This window comes from Tachypleus tridentatus, chromosome 1 (assembly GCF_004210375.1).
Source record: "Tachypleus tridentatus isolate NWPU-2018 chromosome 1, ASM421037v1, whole genome shotgun sequence".
Taxonomy (NCBI): Eukaryota; Metazoa; Arthropoda; class Merostomata; order Xiphosura; family Limulidae; genus Tachypleus; species Tachypleus tridentatus.
Genome location: NC_134825.1, coordinates 75,516,589 through 75,538,849, shown reverse-complemented (window position 1 = coordinate 75,538,849; position 22,261 = coordinate 75,516,589). Strand labels below are relative to the sequence as shown.

Genomic DNA, 22,261 nt, shown 5'->3' with positions numbered 1-22,261 from the left:
AAGATTTCTATATTTTTACAGATGCAAGTGCCTGCAGCTGAAGGCTCAAGTGAATGTGTCAAGTTCAGCAAGATTTTACTGACTAAATGTCAACATGAATTTGAAAAAGATATTTATGATGAAATTAAAAAAGAGGAAAGACTGAAAGCAATAGAAGAAGCAGAATTGGTAAAGAATGTTTTTTTAACATCTCTGTTATTTACAGTAATGCCCCATAAAAAAACAAAAGACAAAAACAAATTTTGATGTAACATGTTACCATATCAGTAAACATTTTTGTCTCACAAGAAAATGTTAGTAAAATTTTTGCCAGAAAAATCAAATGTATGTGTGTTTAAAATTTTGTAAAATAACTTAATATTTCTATTTAAGCTTTGAAATCACTTATAGTACAGCACCTGTTCTCTTTTTTTAATGTACATTTTTATATATAGAAAAAATCACTCAATGTTTTAAACCATGGTAACTAAAGTCAAGATGAAAATTACTTTTGGTCAGTCAGAAATTAAACCACGGTGACTAAGGTCAAGGTGAAAATTACTTTGGGTCGATCAGAAATGTTAATAATTGCCTGAAGATAGGTAACTGTATTAACTTGTTTCTCCCTCTCTCTCAAACAATATAGGAAGAAAAAAAGGCTCTCTTACTAGAAGAACTTGAAGAAGAAGAGAAGAAGGCTAAAAGACGGTCACTGGGAAATATAAGGTACTTTGTAGTCATGAATGGGATGTTTCATCTTAAATAAAAGTATGTGTGTGTGTGTAATATATTTGTAAAATTATAATCATATCTTCAAGACTGTATAAACTAAAAAAAATGTGAAGTAATGAACAAAAAATACTTTGAAATTTAAGATTTTAAATTGGATGCCATTTTATAATTCTCAAAACAAATATCAGAGCATAAAAATGAACTGTAGTTGAGTTATTACTTGGTGTTAAATTATTATTTTTAAAATTGAAAGATTGCAGGAACTCAAAAACCATATTTGTCATGCCATGCTCCCTTGTTTTTGTTTTAGATTTGTTGGGGAACTTTTCAAGCTCCAGATGTTGACGACACAAATTATGCACAGTTGCATAAAAAAACTTCTTGGTCAAGGAGATGAAGATTCCATAGAATGTTTATGTCGTCTGTTGACAACTATTGGCAGAGAACTAGAGAAAGACAAAAACAAGATAACAGAAGCATCAGTAAGACTGATGCTATGTTGTAGTAGTATTTCTTTAAACATCAGCTTGACCATAAGAAAGCATTGTAATACAAGGATAAATTTATTGTACTGCCAGTATCAATTCTTATTCTTAAATTAAATTTTTTGTATGTTGTTGTTTTGAATTAAGCATGAAGCTACACATTAGTATCGAAACCAAGTTTCTGGTTTCTAGGGTTGTAAGTCCAACAGACATTCCACTGTGCCATTGGAAGGATTTCTGTGTATTTACATTTATCCAAGAAAATAATTATAATTTCAGAACTTTCCTGTTGTTTGAATTAGTTCTCTGTAGCTAGTCTGACTACAGCAGGTAGTTTTGTTGTACCTCGTAAATACTGCAAATAACACATTCTAAAAAAATTGCTTTCAATATGTAAAGTAAGACCTTTGGGAGGAGGTTAGCATGAATATATCTAGTTGTATGAATATCTTTTGGAAACATTATTTTAAGCACATATAGTGGTTTGTTATATCACAAACCATTTTGTGAAATAAATGCTAAATAATTTTGTAAAATTTAAACATTGTCAATGGGCAAAAAATATTTTTTGTTCAATGTGTTCATGCTTATGGAAAATAGTTTAAACCTCAGTATTTCAGTTGTTTTTTCTCTTATTGAATGGCAGAGTTTTATTCCAACGAAGAATGTGGGATTATAATTATGTTTTATTTATTTAATTATTTTCTGGAGCTACGTTTTAGCCCATTGATTTATTTTGCTGGATCAGGGAGCTAAAGTATATATGGCTTGCATTCCATTATACCTTCCCAGAAAAGAAGTATGATCTACACTTTAAGGCTGTGGGTGCATTATAAGAATGAAAATCAAACCCTACTAATAAGCCCAAGAAGAGTACCCAAGAATTGGGGGAAGGATGGGAAATGCTGATTAGCTGCCTTCCCTCTGGAGTCTGTTACTTTAAAATTAGGGATATCTTGTACAGATATGCTTTGTGTAACTTTATATTAAACCCACCAAACAAATAAAACAAACTTTTTTACTGCCACCAAGGCATATATATTATAATTGTATTATTCCTTCTATATATCACTTAGACCTTTCTAAGTTATTTACAATAGAGGTATTTTTTTGAGTCTGTGCATAAATATACTTAAATGAACGACAATTATTGAGTTCATTCTTTAAAAAATTACATTACTCTGACTTTTAAAGCAACTGTTTGCCTACAATATTAAATTTATTAGTTCATCTAGTTAACTGTAATATAATTAAATGTGTAGAATGAAGCAAGTATTTTAAGTATTAGATTGATAATATAATCAGCCTGATACTTAAGACGCCACTAATATTATCAATTAATAAGGATTACATAATTTATCAAGGTTGTCTTTTTCAACCACAGATGGAAGCGTACTTTGCAGCTATGAAAGATATAGTGGAGACACGCAAGACCAGCCCTCGGATCAGGTTTATGTTACAAGATATTATTGATCTTAGGCAGGTAAAGAATAAATTTTTATCTTTCGTAGTTAGAAAATGTAGTGATTGGGCAAGAATCTCTTTATTTATGAAATTGTAATCATGATTTGTGTTGGAATTGTTTTTGTTAATTTTTCTTACGTGTTGTTACAAATTGTGTGTGTGTGTGTGTGTGTGTGTGATATGTATAAATAAATCAAATGTGAAGCTTTTAAAAAGTATGATGTTGAAAATCATTAAATAAGTGTTACGTTTGTGGGAAGTGCCCTTTATGTGTGAAGTTCACAGAATACTATAGTGATACAAATATGGATCCAAAACTGGGAGAGTTAAATGCACACAGCCAAGATTATCTTTAATTCATAAAACCATAAAAAAAAAAAAAATAGAGCTGGGTTTTGTATTTTGTGAATACTATTATATTTCAGATGTGTCCGATTTATTATGTTATGTACTACGATTTCAAACAGCTTAAAATTTTAATTTTAATATGGAAGTTATATGAATTTTGATATGTATCATACATATAATGTTGGCCAACAAGATTGATACACACATTTTTCTTTCGTAACATAAATACATAAAATATGTATATATAATAACAGTTATTACAAATGGTTGAAATAAGTATCATAATTATTTATATACAAAAATTGTACAAACAATATGCAGTCTTCTATTCCAGTCTGTAACTTAATATTTTATCAATGGTCTGGGTCCATCTGGCACAAATATTTCAGATATACTTTGTTTGATAAGAATGTTAGCCAGCTCTATTCTTGTTTAGCCTAATGCACTTTACAAGCATACTTTTCACAGAGGAAGATAGATATTCCATATTTATGTAGAAATACCAACATCTGAAGCTAATTCACTGGAGTTGAGTGGTTTGTAATGGTCAAAATCTATAAACTTTCCTGGTCATAGTATAGTTTTCTGATCAATAAGCATTAACCACAATTATAGTTTCTGAGGCTTATTGTATATTGACTGTAGCAACCAAACAATAAACTATTATTGTATCTTGGCTGGCTTTTATACCAATTAAGTGAGGTTCTTGAATGTTCAACAATGTTTGAAGACACACTGGTATTTTTGTAAAATATATATAGTTGATTCTTGCTCTCAAGACAATGTAGAGAACAGGTGGGACTTGCACAATATGTATCCAACAATATACGTTGCATACATCAAACTGAAACAAGTGCAGATGTTAAAATACATGTATAGCAGTAAATCCATTACAACACACTAGATGGCACAGTTTAAAATATGTAAAATTTAAAAATAATTTTCTTACAAGCTTTCTTTCATAATAGACAAAAATTTAGTCTAAACAAGTTAAAATTAGCTATACAGGGAAAAAGTGACATTTCATTGACTTAATTCACCCTAAAAAAGGGCATGGCTAACAAGACTTTAGGGAAGCCACGACAGGCTTAGCAAACTGATGGTGAATTGAACCTTGCTTAAAAACCCAGACAAAAAAGAAAATGATAACAAGAGTAAAAGTAAAAACTGAACTCGTAATAATATATCAAGAGACAACAAGTCAAGTGGTTTAGACAACATCAAAATTCTGATACAAAGATAAATGTATAGAGAAGCAGAGAGATTACTATGCACTGATGGATTGAGATCATTCTTAGCATCCTCTGGAACATGATGATACAGGAGATGAACAAGAAACCATTCACTGTGTCTCCCTTCAACATTTCAAGACATTAGTGAACAACAAACTAATAATGACACAAATACAGCACATCTCTTATATTACAGAGAACACTGTGTGACCAAGTGATTATAGCTTGTTAACCTGTAGCTTAGTTTAAAATTGTTTATCATAAAGAGTATATAATATTTAATACATATTTGAAAGTGTTGGAATATCATTTTTATCTAGCAGAATTGGTAGCACGCATCACGTGGCTTTAGCCCATTTTCTTCATTTATTTTCTTTCCTGTTGTGGTAAATATTTTTGTATAAATAATGTTATAAATTATTTTTATAAATTATAATTAAAGTATGTTCACATTCTACCTGGCTTTTGAGATTAATGCAATTTTAAAACAATTGTTTTAAAGTAAAGATATCTATATCTGTTATGTTCTGTGCCAATGAGACCTTTTGGCCAATACCAGGGCTCGAACTTTCAGCCACACACTTCATATCATCAGTTAGTTGAACACAGCTGTTTTAGAATGGACAAGGTAAACTGGTGTCCTGTAACTTAACACATTTGTTCAAGTCTTTATGTATGAGAATTGAGGTAATGAATTTGAGTAATATAAAATTATCTCTATTTTAACACAAAGTTGTTTTTGTTATTAATATGTATTGTACTTGAATCACTTTACATATTTTAAGAAAAAGTTGCAAACTAATAAGTTTATTTTATTATTATACAACAGGTCAAATAACATAATCAAAGCTTGGGTTGTCCAACTTTGTTCTAGTGGCAGGAAACGTAGTATTTTAAATGTGGTCTAGGGAACTGTACACTAATCAGTAATGGAAAAGAATTGTGGATTTATTCAAGCTTATTGATATTAAATGCCAGGCTAACATGATAATAGAAGGCAAACATTAAGTAATTAAATGCCAACTTCACTGAAAATCAGCTCATTTCTTAGTTTTATATATTCGGATTTTTCTTAGTGGTTAGTGAGACAAACAACTGTTATACAGGTCACTCTTTAGTCTGAATGATTGGTATGGTATGACTTCATGTGCCAAAATAACTTGGCTTAAATTTTGTACATTTTTGTATTTAGAATAATTGGGTTTCAAGGAGGGAGGAATATAATCCTAAAACAATTGACCAAATTCACCTGGAGGCCCGAGAAAGAAGCTCAACAGCAACAACTTCTCCTTCAACAGACCCATGTTGACAGAGAAAGGAGAAAAAGTAAGTGTAAGTTATAAAGTATGAACTTGACATCACCTGCAACAAACAGTATATGAATATTTATTTCTTGGTTTAGCCAGTAAGGAAGTATGATGTTAATCTTATACATTGTTTTATAGTAAGAGTTAGAAAATAATTATTGTTTATACAGTATGTAAATTAACTTTTTAGTGTTTACATTATTGCTTGAATAGAGAAAAAAGTAGCAAAGAGAGGTGTATTGATGAAGATGGTGGGGTATATAAAAATGGAGATTTGGTTAGTATATGTAAAGAAAATTCGGATTGTCTTTATTTCTTTAATATTTTTAACAGCTATGGTCATTCTGTATTTATCAGGTCATCCATTAAGTAATGTCTGATTTTAGGTTCAGAAAAAGAGAAAGGATTTCAAATGCTTTTAATATTATTTAATCAATAATGTATGTTCCATTATTATTAATTACTTTCTGCCAACAATTCACAAGATTCTGAATGCCACTTTTATAAAATTCTTGGGGTTTGGAAGAAAAGAATGTAGAGAGGGTAGTTTTGACATCTTTGTGTGTTCCAATCTCTTTTCCATCATGATAGTTCTGCAAACTTTGGAATAGATAATAATCAGATGGGGCAAGGTCTGGAGAATAAGGTGGATGTGGAAGATTTTCCCAGTCTAGCTCTTCTATCTTTGTGGATGTGATCCTTGCTGTATGGGGTTGTGCATTATCCTGGTGTAATGCAACACTTTTATGATTGATCAAAGCAGGCCTCTTTTCTTTCAGTGCAGTATACAAGCACTTTAACTGTTGACAATAGAAGTCTGATGTAATATTACATTACATTGAGTGACAGCAAATGGATTACACCAACAATATCCCACCAAACACTTGACAAAACATTCCAAAGGTGGAGGTCCATTATGGGCTGTGCTTTAACCGATTTACCTACACTGAGCTTAATATTTTTATAAAAAATATCCATTTTTCATCTCCAGTAACTAATCTGTCCAAAAAATGGGAGTTACATTCATGAGAGTGCAGAGAAGTGCAAATGGCTACTCTTGCTCTAAGGTTGGCTTCTGTCAAATCATGGGGGACCCATTTTCCAAGTTTTGACACCTTTCCAAGTTGTTTTATATGACAGTGAATTGTTGCACTAGCTTTTGTGCTAGTTCTTCACTGTTACAGCACAATCTTAACTTAAGCCGGCAGCAAGTCATTAAACTCGATAGGATGACCTAAACGTGGTGCATCACTTAAGCTGTAGTCACCTGATCTGAACTTCTGAAATCACCTTCGATATTTTTTTTTATTGAGAGACTCCGCACCATAAACATCTCGAATGTTTCATGTAGTTTCTGCTGCACTGTTGAATTTTTTAAATTCATAGAGCATTATATTTCTAATGATCTGAAAAAGTGGAATTGGGTCAGTTTCTTTTATTTGTCTGAAGATTTTTATACATGTCCTACTAAATATTTTAGTCATTAAAGCCTTCTACAAAGACAGAAATGATGATGCACTTTCTGTATAAATTTTCTGACATTACTTATGGGATGATCTGATAGATTATACGTACAAACAAGAAATTAATATGAGTTGTTGTAATAGAACATAAAGAACTTGTAACATGTATTGTAAAGTGATGTTACATGGATTCATTTATGAAAATTTAGACAGGTAATCTTACTCGAGGGAGCACAAATAAAAGGAAGTATGTTTTTATATAAAAATAAGTTTTCACAATGAAATTTCAGAAAATTCATAATATAACAGTTGATAGTTTTACTGAACCATGTTACATGGCTGTTTCTTCCAGAAGTCTTGCTATTATTCAGCAACTTTCTACGCAGTTCCTTGCAGTTCATTTGACTATTTTTAGTATGTAAACTTACAAAAGCATGCATGTTCATTCTGATTTCTCTGTAGCAGAAAGAGTTATAGGTGCTGTTAATGAGTTGAGTGACTAATTATTTGCAACTAACCACTTAGTTGCAAATTTTAAAAAACATCATGAAGAACAGTTTTTAGTAACTGATCATTGAAAAAGGTAAATGTTCCAGAAATACTGAGTGAAATTGTGTTTTTATAAAGGCAGAAATATCACTGAAAAAAACAAACAAAAAATGTACCTTATTGAAACAGTTTGTGCTACCATTTCTTGCAGTGTATTTGAAGAAAAGTTTTTTTTTTAGGTAGGAGTAATCCTCCTTTATCAGAAGAAGGATGGAACACAGTTCACAGCAGAAGTAACAAGATAGAGAAGATTGATACAAGTAAACTTAAACAGTTTGCTAGAGGAGGGGTGAGTACCATTATAGTATTACTTTTTTAGATATTTTTTAACAAATATTTGCTGTAGTTACTCTCCTATATTGAAATAGTTTTATTAATGTACATCTTATGCTTCTGTAAAACATACAAACTGACAATTGTAGTTAAATTACTAATTGCAACTAACAAATTCTTTAGTTTTTTATCGGCAAAAAAATTTTTTTTCATATGCATTGTCTTTATATACTTAATTTTCTGTTTGTTTTTTGTGATGGAATGTTTTGTGTTTAAAAACAAGTACTGTAAAAGCTAAGCTTTAGTTATTGAATCATCAAAACATGTTCATGGTAGATATGTGTGTCATATTTACTAAACATGTTTGGAAAATAATAAAATAAGGAAATATTTCCATAACATGTCAAAGTAGTCAAGTGATTAAATGATAAAGGACGACTCGTTTTACTTCATTTTAATGTTGCTTATATCATTACGTTTTCGTAGAACAAATAAAAAGTAAGAATTGAACTAATTATTACTATAAAAGGTTGGAGTTTTTAGCTGTAATTTTTCTTCAAGAAATCTATATCATTTCTAACTCATGTATTGCATATTTGTTATTTTATTGATGTTCCTTATGTGTGATTAATGGCATCCTGATGTGCATATGGATTTAATGAGAAGCATGTGAAAATAAATTGTATCATTTTAATATTTTATGCATTTGTCACATAATATATACTTGATATAGTTTCAGCAGCTTATAACAAGGAAGTTATATAATTGTGGTTATTATGTACTTGTGAACCTGGCTTGTTTATGATGAAAGTTGATCAAAATCACTCGGAACACCTTGAAGAAATAATTAGTGGAATTCCTCGTTACTGAAGCCAAAGCCAGATACTATGTTAAAATAATTTAGTATAGGTGTGGTCCTTTCATTTTTAATTATTTATTGTTTTTGTATGTAGGTAAGAGTATGAAATTCTGTAAACTGTTTTCTTGCAGCAAGCTGAGGTTGAGAATATACAGCTTGGACCTGGTCGATTTTTATATAGTTGGGGTAAAGGTAGTAGTGGTGGAACAAAATCTCAAAGTCAAGAATCAGAAAACAAACATACATTGCCTTCCAACAGGTATAATACCAAGTGAGATGTTTTTGTTTTAATTATATCAGTACTCAGATGTTCAGACAATGTTTATTTTACTTTCTATGTAATACAGTTCTGAAAAAATTAGGTCCCAGGCTACTTTCAAATATCAGTGAAAGGTAAATCATGGGTGAAACATCAAAGTTTGATTATCTTTTTATTTAGTACAACAAAAACTTGGTGAAAGTGCTGAGTTCAACAAATAGTTAATATCTTGTGTGTCTTCTTTTGTTGTAATAACTCCAGACAGTCTTTCTGGCATTGTAGCAACATATTTAATCAAAGCATCCTTTGGGGTTTTGATCTATAAAATCCCAGTTTTCTCAATTCTGTGAGAAACATTGCTTCATATGAATGACTCCAGCAATTTTTGCATAGGTTGTAGGAGTGGTTGTTGTCATTATCTTCTTGGTAGTAGAATCCTTCATCAATAAGATGCAAACCACAGGTTATACCATTATGGATCAATATTTGGTGGTACTTGTACTGGTTCATTATTTCATCTATATTACAAATGTCTGCTGCCTCTTCAGTGGAAAAGCATTCCCAAACCATCACAGTCTACCCCATGCTTCATAGTAGATGTTATGCATTGAGGTAATTATTTTTCATCTTTCTTCCACTGTATATACAATATATGCTTTAAACCAGGCGTGGACTCATTTATCCATAACATCCTTTTCCATTCACCACCAGTTTAGTTTTTGTACTTCATATCAAGTTTAAGTCTCTTGACAATATTTGGAGATCTAAGTAAAAGTTTTTTTAACTACTACATGACAAAATATTTCATCCCTGTTGAAGCTTCTTCATAATGTGCATCTGGAAACTTTTCTGTCATTTGGTACATTGTTGTTTGCCTTTTGTTTAAGTCAGTGGCAGTCTCTTCTATTTAGAAGGGTGCATAAACAAAGATACTTAATATCAGTGTCATTCAGTTTAGGTGTTCTGCACCTTCCTTTCCTATTTTCAAATTAATCTGTTTTGGTCTCACAATATAGGGTGTGCTTGGCAAAGTTTGAAGAGTATTTCAAGTTTGCAGCAACATGGCAACAATTTATAATGCTAAACTGTTTTTATCAATATATTTTATGGTGTGTTATTAAACTGATTTCTTCTTGTTTATATTTGTACCATTTTGCTAACTTTATTTCTGTATAGTTAAGACTTTGCATGTGGTGCTGTGACATTTATTTCAAACTCTGAATTTGATCAGTTTGTTCATTCAAGCAGAACCCTCATAATATCCCCATGGTACAATTATATGGAAATTATAAAGAATGATAAATATTCTCATCCTGATTCATTCAACAGGGATCAGTGAAGTATTAACATAGTGCTCAAATTTACATTGTGTAATGGCATGGAAGGATTAGCCCCACAACATGGAAAGAATGACAAAATGTTTTGTTGCTCTAACACTTCTGCACTGTACTGTATATTTACTCTGTGAAATTTTTCTGATGATGGAGTATTTCAGAAAATTAATTGTTATAACAAATGATGAAAATAGAAATAAAAGAGTAACAAAAAAGAAATTGTGTGTATACTTGGCAGATTTTCTGTCAAGTGAGAAAAAAGGCTTAGTTCTTTAGATAGTCGTAAGTAATAATTAATAATGAAACACATTTTATGGTAAGCTATTGTTGTTATTAATAATGAATTAGTCAACATTATAAAAAAAAAGTTCACCTGTACTTAAAGATGCAGTTTGATTGTTTCCTGGCACTTCAGAATTATAACTTGCAATCTCATATTGTCAGTGTCATTTTTAGTGAACAGTTTTCGAAAACCTGTAAATATAGCATTGTATAAAATAAAGTAAGAAAATGGATGTTATGATTCTTGTAAATGTGATTACTTCATGAAATACTTTTTCCTGTTTGAAACAGAGTAATTTCATGATATAATATGAAATGATTTTGTTTTCTCTCTAGATTCTTAGCTTTGTCATCAACAGAACAAGGTTTTGATTCAAGAAGAAGCATTCAAAAGTGAGTTTGTTGCTTGTTTGATATCTAAGAGAGTAACTAAAGCACCATTAGTCATTGGAGATGTACATTTTTCTTTTAGATATTTTTACTACTACTGTTCCTGTATTTTGTGGAAATATTGAGATATTCTTCAAAAGTTTAAGGTGAAAAGAATAAAAACTAGTGCTCACTTTATAAGTATGAAAGAAATTCATATTTTATTCTTATATTAAAACAGTTGTAATCTCTTGTTTTGTAATTTTTTAAAATAAACCCTGAGGTATTACTGGACTAATTTATCTTCGCAGAGTGTTACAGCAGTTAGAGAACACTAGACAATTAACACAATCTTTATGTTGCAGAATTTTCTCATTTATAATTTTTATCACTATTTTTTTGTTATTAAAGAATTGTCACTGTGTTCATTTTACTGTTTTTGTAAGTTATACAATGTTCGTCTCTAAAATGCATAACCCATTGATAAGAAAATTAGACTCTCAGATATGCAAATAAACTGGAGAAGATAAAAATATTATATTAAGGGCTTAAAGGGTAATGTGTAGAATAAAAAACATATCTCTATCATGATGAGTCATGGGTCAAAAGCCATGTCATCACATTTGTTGACAAGCATGTAGGAGGTTTTAGAGATAACACAAATAATATTTGAAATTTTTGAGACAATTTGTAATATGAACATCACTTTGCAACTGGACTATTAATGATAATGAAACAGACTTAATATATTAACAAACAAATCTTTAATAAAAATACTTCATTAAAAAGTCTGATTGTATACAAAAGACTTGCAATCTTTACCAAAAGTCTACCAAATTTTGTGAAAGTATATATATACAATGCATCAAAAAGTATAGTATAAATACTTGTGTATATTATACCTAACCCATTGTAAAAGGCTTAAAAGATCAGTCAAGTGTTAACTTGTTGACTGTTTATGTTTAAGATGTTCATTTCTTGTATGTATCGATCCTTTAACTTTGCAACTTCTTATTCAGGTCAGCTGCCTCTAGTAGAGAGTCCAGTCAAAACCGCGGAGTTCAAGTTTTTAGGAAGACTCCTTCCCAGTCATTACCGAAAGAACATGAGAAAGTAGTGGCTGTTGTGAAACCCTTTATGGCTGGAGGTGGTGGGACTTCTGGACCAATAGCGCCTCCATTTTTAGAACAAGATAAAAAGGAAAAAGCAGGTAAGAGAAAGAAAAGTCTCTTGATGGAATACTGTATGTTTTTGTTCTACCAAGTTATCTTCTTTGCAGTTTGTGTTTCATTATTTCTTTGTTAAGATTATTTTATCTTGAATATTATTATTATTTATGCAGTGGGTTTAGTAAATTTTTAAATATGTTATCCTTTTTCTTTATTAAATTTTATTCATAGTCAGAAGGTAATTGTAAAACAAAACTTTTGTGTACTATTTATATAATTTTGATATAAATTTTAATTATTAAGAAATTGAAGATGTAAGGTTTGCTATTAAAAGGAAACAGTGTTTCTATTAACTAGAGAGTTGGCCCGGCATGGCCAGGTGGGTTAAAGCATTTGACTCGTAATCCGAGGATCGTGGGTTCTAATCCCCGTTGCACTAAATATGCTCGCCCTTTCAGCTGTGGGGGCATTATAATGTGATAGTCAATCCCACTATTCATTGGTAAAAGAGTAGCCCAAGAATTGGTGGTGGGTAGTGATGACTAGCTGCCTTCTATCTAGTCTTACACTCCTAAATTAGGGGCAGTTAGTGCAGATAGCCCTAGAGTAACTTAGCTTGAAATTTAAAATAAACAGCTAGGGTTAAAAAGAAAGTAGGGTACAAAAAATGACCTTTTTATATTTTTCACAGGTATTGCAAGAGTGATGCTTCAAGGTAAAGAAATGTCTGAAGAAGAGATGGTGAAAAGAACAAAACCTCTCATAGATGAATTCCTTTTCAACTCTGATTTCAAGGTAAATTCATACCTTGACCTATTACTTTTGATCTGGATATAACTTCATGCTTCTTAGTAAGTAATACTCTATTTTAATGAGGGTAATATAGTTTAAAAGTAGTTTTTTGTTAACTGATATTTTGGTTATCTAGATCAGAGTTTCTGATGGTAGAAATACTTCCAATGAACACATTACATAGAAATAATATGCTTATATCCAGTTTCACATTATCATATGTCAGTTTGCTACACTGCCTGTGAGTCAGCTAGATGTTTATGATGGGTTCATTTTCAAATAAAACTTTTGGTATACTCTTTTCTTAAATTCTGAATAGAGATTTGAAATTTGGAATAGCTGGAATTTGAATTGCCCTCTAGCATGGCTGAGTTTGCATTAGTTTCCAAATCATGAGAAAGTAAAATTCATACCCCAATCCAAAATTTTTCATAAAATGCAGTAGTGGACACACATTAGGTAGTACAAGACTGCATTGGTAAGTAATTTTATCCACAGCTTTTGTTAGTTCTGTTGGTATAGGTGGTCAGAGAAGAATTGTTTGAGTTTATTTGCCAGTGAAAGGTAACTTCAGTGAGGTAACTACCTCAATAAGAACACTTCTAGTAGTATTTTGTGCATGAGGAAAACTGTCCAGTTAATTTCCTGATATCTGCATCTTTGTGGGTGAACACTCTTAAGAAGTAAGTTCCTTTGGCAGTCAAGTTTGTTTTTATTATTATTGAAAGGTTAATAGATCAAGTCCTTTGCCAAAATATTGCTATATTTTGATTCTAACTTCAATTCTGGAAAATTTGGCATCCCTCTACAGTCTACTCAATTTCGTCTCTTTGACTTGCAGATTGAGTGTTAAAGAAACCGTATTACAGTTATAAAAGTTGTTAGTTCATGTTTTCTTTTAATATTATGAAGATTTTATTAACAAATATAGAAAGTGTAATAGTCTAAAATGAACATGCTGCTACAATTAGGGTTTAACAACAAAAAAATCTGTTTACATTAATTACAGTTAATAAATAAGTGCTTAGCCAGGACTTTAAACCAATATTATTAAACATTATATCATAAATATTAATACGGTGACATTGGACACAGAAAAGAAAAACTGATTTAAAAAAAACAACATACACTAAACGTAATACTCCAAAAATACATTTCAATAACAGCAATAACTCACTATTTCACGACTCTCTCTCAGTGAAGCATGTAGCAAAGTATTTATTCAGAGTAGATCATGAGAGTACAATGCCATGTGATCATAAATCTATGTACTTCTGCTACATTATTAGTATATGTATGTTACTGCTTGTTAAATTGGTGTCAGTTTCATCATACACACTTATTTACTCAAAATACAAATGATTAGCCAGAAGGTGAGTTAATGTTTTAATGAAACTAAAAATCCGTAATTAGACTAAACGACAGAAGGACACACTAAATTATTGATGAATGCACCCATAACCATTTAAAAAAATTGCTATCACATAAAAGTAATGTTAAAACATTAAAGGTTTTGTATGTGAAAGTCTTAAAGTTTTTTCATTAATTTTGAATACTTGAATATACTTAAATATTTTCTTTAATACATGTAAAGCAAATTTTTTTCCTGCTACACATTTCTTGAAAAAATGGCAAAAATAACAGTTTAACAAATGTCAATGTACTTGATCTCTAAACTTGTTCAAACAAAATAATTCCCTGCACTTTGTGGCCATGGATATATTAAAAGTGTAAAAGTCAACTTGCCACTATTTTGTCAAACAAGAGTGACCCATTAATTGGAAATAGGTGATGTTTAGTAGCTGTTTTCTCTATAGCCTTTCAGTTCAAAATTAGGGCTGGCCTTGGGTAGATCATATTTTGTACTTTTTGTAAAATTCTGAATCAAACACTGTTTAGGAATAAGATTTGTGAATTGTATGTATCAAACTACAGTTGTGTATTGTAATGTTTTTTATGTACGATTAAATCAATTACTTCTTTTTGAGCTTATTGAGGAGGCTAAAATTTTTGTTATAACACCAAATTTAGTAGCTGAATTTGTGGTTAGGATGTAATGCTCAAAAAAAAGATATACCACTGTTCTGGTATGAAATTTTTAGCATGTGATAAAATGAATTGTATGCTTTTATTTTGTAGGAAGCATCACAGTGTGTTATGGAGCTGGCTTTGCCCTCTAATGTTCATTTCTTTATAACTGCTGCTATTAACCAAGTCTTGGAAAGGTCTAGTCAGGCTCGACACCTGGTTGGCCAGCTTCTACGTGACCTAGTATATAGAAGAATTATCTCTGCAGAACAGTATAGTAAAGGGTAGGAATGCTTACATATTTCTGATATTGTATTATATAAATTTTTTTAGATAACCAATAGTAAAGAATAAATTGTATCAAAACAATTTAAACATATATGATTTTTATGTTGGTAAAGGCAGAAATTTATTTAATATCTAGTTGCAGCTTATAACTGAAATTATTTAGTGTGTTTTAATATAAAAAAAGTAGATGATTTGACAGTTTAATTAATTACTACATTGTTAACTAGTTGACATCAGCAGACACAATAATCTACAATCTCTGTGTCTTGTGATGAAATAATAAGAGGATGCTAAAATTGAAATTTCAATTATTACTTTGAAAAGAATTCTGAAATAAAGCAAAAAATGAGCTGGAGTGGGTTTACAGATATTTTATTTGCAAAGATTTATTGATTAGTGGTGTGGTGTGGTAAGTAAACTTCTTTGGTTATTCAGAAAGAAAGAAAATAAAGTTTATATTATGGTTAAAGTATTTATGAATGATTGTAACAGATGATTATAGTATCTATGATTTAAATCAGGTTTACAAAAAATTACAAAGAAATATATATTTATCTTCAAGCTGGCATTCCAATCATGGATATATATACACACCCAAGTTGAATACAGGGCTTACATATTCTATAACATTTTAGGAAGTTAGATTACCAATAGAAATGTATTTAGGAGGTAGAGAGTTTCATTGATAAAAGGGTTTTACAAATTCATCTGCAACCTAACCATCACACCAAAGCTTTGATTTTGTTTTATTTTTCTGACAATTCACATTTTAGTCATACAAGACTTGGTTTCTGTAAAGTCTAAAATTACATTAAGTATAGAAGTATTTTGTCATTTATCCTTTTCTATCTTCACTTAAGTTGATCACTACAATTTTATTTAAGAATTTTTTAGGTGTATTTTTAGCTGATGAAAATATGAAAATATTTGTTGCTTAAACAGAAATATTGTAATGAAATTTGTAATTATATTAAATTTTGTACACAGTTTTAAACGTGTTTATACTATGTTTACTCAGTTCCTTTTTTTTGTTTACTTTTATAGACTCAAGTCTATCTTGGAAAATGCAGATGATTTTGCTATAGATATCCCAAGGATATGGGAATATTTGGGAGAACTAATAGGACCAATGATACAAGATGGTTGTATCCCTTTAAGTTATTTAAAAAAAGCAGTTGAACCTTGTGTGGTTAGTGGGACAGCTGGTAAACTTCTTTCTACAGTTCTTCATGGTGCTGCTAGAAATATAGTGAGTTAAGCCTTTTTTCATCGAGTGAAAGTCCATGATATTTGTTTGTTAATTATGAAGGTATTTAAAGCATTAGAATTCTGTGAGTTTCATATTATTTTTAGACTTTGCAAACTCCTCGAGCACTAGTTAATTGCAATTCTATTTTCTTGCAAAAATTTTAGGGGAACCAAGCATCGCTTTATGTTAATGGTAATTCCTCCTCTTTAACGTTATTGTAGGGCCAGACTTGTAATAATAAAAAAAAAGTTTGCCATTGGACAACCCCCCACACTAAGGGTTGGGTATGTAAGTTTTTTTTTTAAATAAGCATTGTTGTCAAAGCTTATATCCTGTAACTGTGTATGAGTGTCTCCCTTCTCTCTAGATGTATGTATATATAAATTTACTAATAACAAGCTTGCACTTTGACAAGGTAGAAAATTGTAAATATCTTATCAAAAATGAGGCCTAACTAGCTAATGGATGAATATTTGCTGTAAAATTATTATCAATGTAATAAGTGTAGCTGCCAGTTTTTATTTCATTTCTTCAAGTCACATGTTCAGTTATTTTTTGGCTATGCCTTTTTTCACGTAGATATTATGGCTTTTTGTCAACACACATCAACAAACTATAGCAAGTGAGAAAGTAACACTTGATAGTAACCAACATTGGTTTTAGAATTGCAACCGTATTATTCAGAATAGATCTGTGCTTTACAGAATCAACCAGATTCTTTGGAATGTATGGTAGTAGTTTTCCTATTTAAAATAGTTAATAACTTCCTTCTTTGTAATGCCATGGAATTTAAATGAACAGTTTTTCAATACCTGTTTACACTTGGTACAACTATATCAAGTATAATGAGTTACGCTAATTAATTAAACTAATATATGATGCTAGATGCTCTTTATTTACAAGAATTTCATAAAATTTAGGAAATTTGTGCTGAAGTTGACAATGAATAATATCCACCTGTGTAATTCTTTTGAAAACTTTAGCTATAACTGCTAACTTAGTTTGCTTGGCCTAACTAATTAATACTTGTATTTTTGTGTGTGTTTTCACCCTATGGTTTTGTTGCTCTAAATCAGCTGTCTTTAATCCAAATGATAAAGCTAAAATATCTACCATTACTCAAAGGTGAAGGTGTAATAAATATTTAATACTAATAGCTCATGTGATTGAATATTTTTTGTTGAATAACTTTACATTTGTGACTTAATTTAGCTGAAGTTGACACTTGATTGTGGGTTATCAAGATGTATTAGTGTTTTAAAGTTTAAAAAAGAAAAAAAATGTTTTTCATCAAATATGATTTCTGTACTTTTGGTGACAAAAAAAAAAGGAAGAACTTTGATCAAAATTGGTGATTTGTAATTTGATAGAGTAACCTGAGCTGCATGTTTCCCAAGTGATTTACAACTGATAAGCACATGGACAGTTGTTAGGCAGGTTCAAAGGGTAATAAAACAATAAAATTTAACTATAAATAGATGTATATTGTTATGAACTTGGAGATAATTAGAATAAAAAGAATGTGGTTTTATACTACAATATGAAATCAGTCTTAGAAAATAAGAAAAAGGTTAATTTAGATTTATTTCAGTGTTTCTTTTTTGGGGGGGGGTTATGAAGTTCGTCAGATTTATCATTCCTGTTTTAGGTTAGGTTGGAGAAAATAACAAAATGTCAAATTTTACTTTGAAAAAAAAAACATTTGAAATGTATTTAGGAGTTCTTAGGAATAACACAAAGAAAGTTTGAGATGAGGAAAAGTATTTTTAATTTTGATATGAAAATTATTTTGCACATAGGCAATTCAAAACAAATACTTGTAGACAAATTTTTATTTTATTTTATTAGAAATACTTCATTAAAAAGTATGATTTTTTTGTTTGTTAAAGACATATTAAGTGTAATACTGCCAAATTTTGTGAAGATACATCCACTATAATGAAAATTAGAAGTATTAAAATTACAAAGACTTTAAATGAATGTAAAGAGATCACATGGTCAGTCATATAGACTGACCCTGTATTGAAAGATTTAATAGATGTTTCTGTAATACTGATGTACTAATCCACATCATTTACATATGATATTCCTTTGTGACATTTAATTGCTTATTCAGGGCTCTGTCAAAGTGGGGGAGATGTGGAAGAAGTCTGGCATTCAGTGGAAGGAATTCCTCCCATCTGGACAGAATATAGACAAGTTTATAGAAGAAAATGTATGTATCACTAAAATACAAGTAACAGAATGATTAGAGCCAAAATGTTATCTAGGATAATTTGCAGTTAATTTTTACACCCAAATCATTTGAAAGTATAGAGTGAAATCATGTTGTAGCTTAGATCTGTGGTGACTAGATGGGTGCAACTATCTCTGAGGGAAGAACTCCTCCACTAAACTGAAAACAATGTATGGAACACAAATAATGAAAAAGGAAAGGTTTTACAATTCAAACTTGTTTAATAAAAATGTCTACTTATTAAACTTTTTTCTTTGTACATGCCACAAACCTTTAGCTCTCCCCAACAGACAGAAGTGTAACATACACACACAATGTGTATGACTTCCTTTGTATGCATTCACAGAACTATCATTTCTTGTTTTACAGTGCTTATACTTGGACGTGTTCTTTTGTGTGTATCAAGTTTCACATTCAGCTTTAACATACTTGCAAAATAGTTTTCATTAAATTACTTTCAAGTTCATTAGGACTGTTTCTCCTCTTTAATTTACTTCCTGTGTATTATAATCACATTAATAATTTCGATTTTTGGTTGACTCTTCTTGATTATGAATTCCCAAAGTTTAGTGTAACACTTTAGGGGTCACACTTGTGACTGTGCTTTGAAGTATATTATGGTGTCTTTTATAGAGGTGAACAACACTTTGGCAAAATTGTTCATGTACTGCATAATATTGTAAGCATTCAGATCTGATACAAAGTATGATGTGCATTTAAAAAGTGTTTAAACCTTTGAATTATTTATTTTAAAACATAAGTAATACATAATTTACTGAAATATATAATTAAAGCTAAATACAATTTAACTATATCTCTAAATATAACATTTCTGAATAAGAAACAACCTATAGTCAATCAAGAAATGATAGCAAATGTATTGTTAGATTGTTGGGGAAATTGAGCTCTTTTTAATAACTTGTACATGTATATATAACCTCTACAAGTAGGTTATAATGCTCAAACGAATCTGTTGATGATGGGCATGTGCACTCATGAGGGAGCTAACAAAATGTATTACTTGTTATACTGTATAATCCAAAGATCTTCAAAAAGTATGTCTCAGTGGGTTAATTATGTATCTTGTACTCTAGATGCATTATATTGTTAAATACACTGAGTGCCATAGTAGAGAATTTCATAGCTTGTTGGTCATGTGACAATAAGAGATGTTATCAAAAAGTTCTAAGACTTCACTTTTATTCCTAAGAATAATGAACATACATCTGTATTATATGCTATCCCCTTCAAAGTAATCTTTCCCCACCTGATAAACACTTGTTCCAATGCTCTTGCCATTTTTGGAAGCAATGCTGGAAGTCTTCAGCTATTATGCAGCTAAGTTCTGCTGTCACATTACTGTGAATGGTTGGAATGTCATCAAAATTAACTTGAAAGGAATGAGATTTGATGACATTCCAATCATCCATAATAATATGAAAGAAGAACTTAGTCACATAACAGTTGAAGACTTCCAGCATTGTGTCCAAAAATGGTGTGCCTTGTCATGATGAAGAAACCAGTGACCATTCTTCCATAGCTCACAGCAGTTTCTTCTAACTTTCTCCTTCAAGCGAGTTAAGACCTCTTTATAAAATGCCTGTTTAACTGTCTATCCATGAGGTATGAATTCACAATGAACAATATCTCAAACATCAAAAAACATGATCAACTTTATCACATTTGATTGAGTCTTTCATGCCTTTTTTTGGACATGGTAATGATGAAGACTTCCTCTGGGATGAATGAAGTTTTGTTTCAGGGTCATAACCATATACTTATGACTCATCATCAGTAATAATGACATTGATGAAATTAAGATCAATTTCTAGCCTTCTTTTCAGATCCTCGTACACTTGTCAATGGGGAAACTTTTGGTCATCCGTCAACAGCCTTGGAACAAATCTTGCAGACATTCAATGCATTGCAGCGTTTTTCAGTTAAAACTACCTGACATAATCCAGAGGAAGTGTCCAGTTCATCAGCAATTTAGCAGATTGTTAATTGTTGATCACTTTAAATTTTTTGTTTGCCCTAGCAACTGTTTCGTCAGTGGATGATGTTGGCGGTCATCCAAAATGTGGATCATCTTTGACCAATTCTTGGCCATCTTGGAAACGTTTTATTCACTGATAAATGACAGCCTTACTTAAGCAGTCATCACCAAAGACCCTTCTTAAAGTTTTGAGGATTTCTGTTCCTCCATTACCATTTTCACACAAAACTTGATGCAAACAAGTCCATTTTTATTATGACAAAGGCAGAAGATAGTCTGTCTTTTAACACATTTTTTGTAACGCTGGTATAAGGTCTGGAGAAATGGCTTATTTGTGGGATAGTTCATTATTTGTACTTTGTACACACCTCGGTGAAGCACACTGCCTCTGTTCTGGAACCTTTAACAGAAGAAGCCTCAGAACTTTTTGATCAGGCCTCGTACGTTTCAAGTGTTAAGTTGTTTATTAAAAGTTTGTTTTGAAATAAAGGACTTTAATACTTAAATAATATAAAGTTTCAAATCATAACATACATTATAATGTTAATTCACAGAAATTGATAGTAAAGGTGTTTAATTAATTTTTGAATGTAATGTGACTGTGTGGACAGGGTCAAAACCTAAGTTTGGTCATATGTTGTGCTAGTAGGAAGGATGCATACCTTATAATTTTATGTTTCCTTTGAATTATGATGTGCTACATTGTGAATGCATGATGATAAATGCTTATTGTGAAACAAGGTGAGGTAGGCTTAGACAATTGTGTGCTCGACACTATCAGATTTCAGCTCACCAACAATGATAGTTATTATTAGATCATGTTTACATAAAGCTTTATCAACATAGAAAATTACTGAAAGTAATTATAAATAAAATTATATAAATTTGGTTAAAAATTTATTTTATTTAAAATAACCTTCTGGTCATTATTTATAACAAAAAGTCAAGATTTATAATTTTCATGGGGTAGGTTATTTTTATTGTCAGTGATTGTAAATATGATGAAACTATTAAGTGTTTTTCTTTTTAAATTAGAACACAACTAAAATTTATTGTTATAAAATAAAAACCATAGAAAAGTTTTAAAATAACTCAGGAAAATATACAAGTAGTGATTTAGTTCTAGAACATTTTTATTACTTCTTAAAAAAACATGTCACAATGAATTTTTTTCTTATTTTCAAAACTACAAATGTGACAAAAGATATATTTTATTTGCAAAATCTACACAGTCTGTAGAAAGTTTATATTAGCTTTCAAATTGTTTCATCTCATGGTTTACTTCTAATGCAATCAAACAAATTATACAACAGGTGCATCAAACTGAGTATTTTAAGTAACAGCTTTAGCTATTGGTTTTGACAGTTTTAGTGATTTACATAATTCTTGCAAGTAACACAAGTTACAAGTTGTTACTCTTCACAAACATTCTATACTATCACATTTTTTGAAAATATTTTAGTTGAAACTGATGGTAAATAACTGGTTAACAGATACTAAGTGCAGCTCAAAATTAAATTCTGTATAAAAATACAACTAGAAAAGCCAGCTTAACACACAAATTTCCA

The 22,261-nt window shown here is 30.5% G+C and overlaps 1 pseudogene across 1 annotated transcript in view; it reads left to right on the top strand.

Moving 5' to 3' along the window:
- LOC143252703 (eukaryotic translation initiation factor 4 gamma 3-like) overlaps positions 1-22,261 on the top strand; it is a 110,538-nt pseudogene that overhangs the window by 77,349 nt on the left and 10,928 nt on the right. The window contains exons 15-27 of the transcript XR_013029113.1: positions 22-168; positions 626-705; positions 1,022-1,193; positions 2,581-2,679; positions 5,433-5,572; positions 7,739-7,848; positions 8,823-8,950; positions 10,903-10,959; positions 11,955-12,145; positions 12,796-12,899; positions 15,036-15,208; positions 16,257-16,461; positions 18,578-18,676. The product of XR_013029113.1 is annotated as a eukaryotic translation initiation factor 4 gamma 3-like (transcript). The remainder of the gene's footprint in view (positions 1-21; positions 169-625; positions 706-1,021; positions 1,194-2,580; positions 2,680-5,432; positions 5,573-7,738; positions 7,849-8,822; positions 8,951-10,902; positions 10,960-11,954; positions 12,146-12,795; positions 12,900-15,035; positions 15,209-16,256; positions 16,462-18,577; positions 18,677-22,261) is intronic.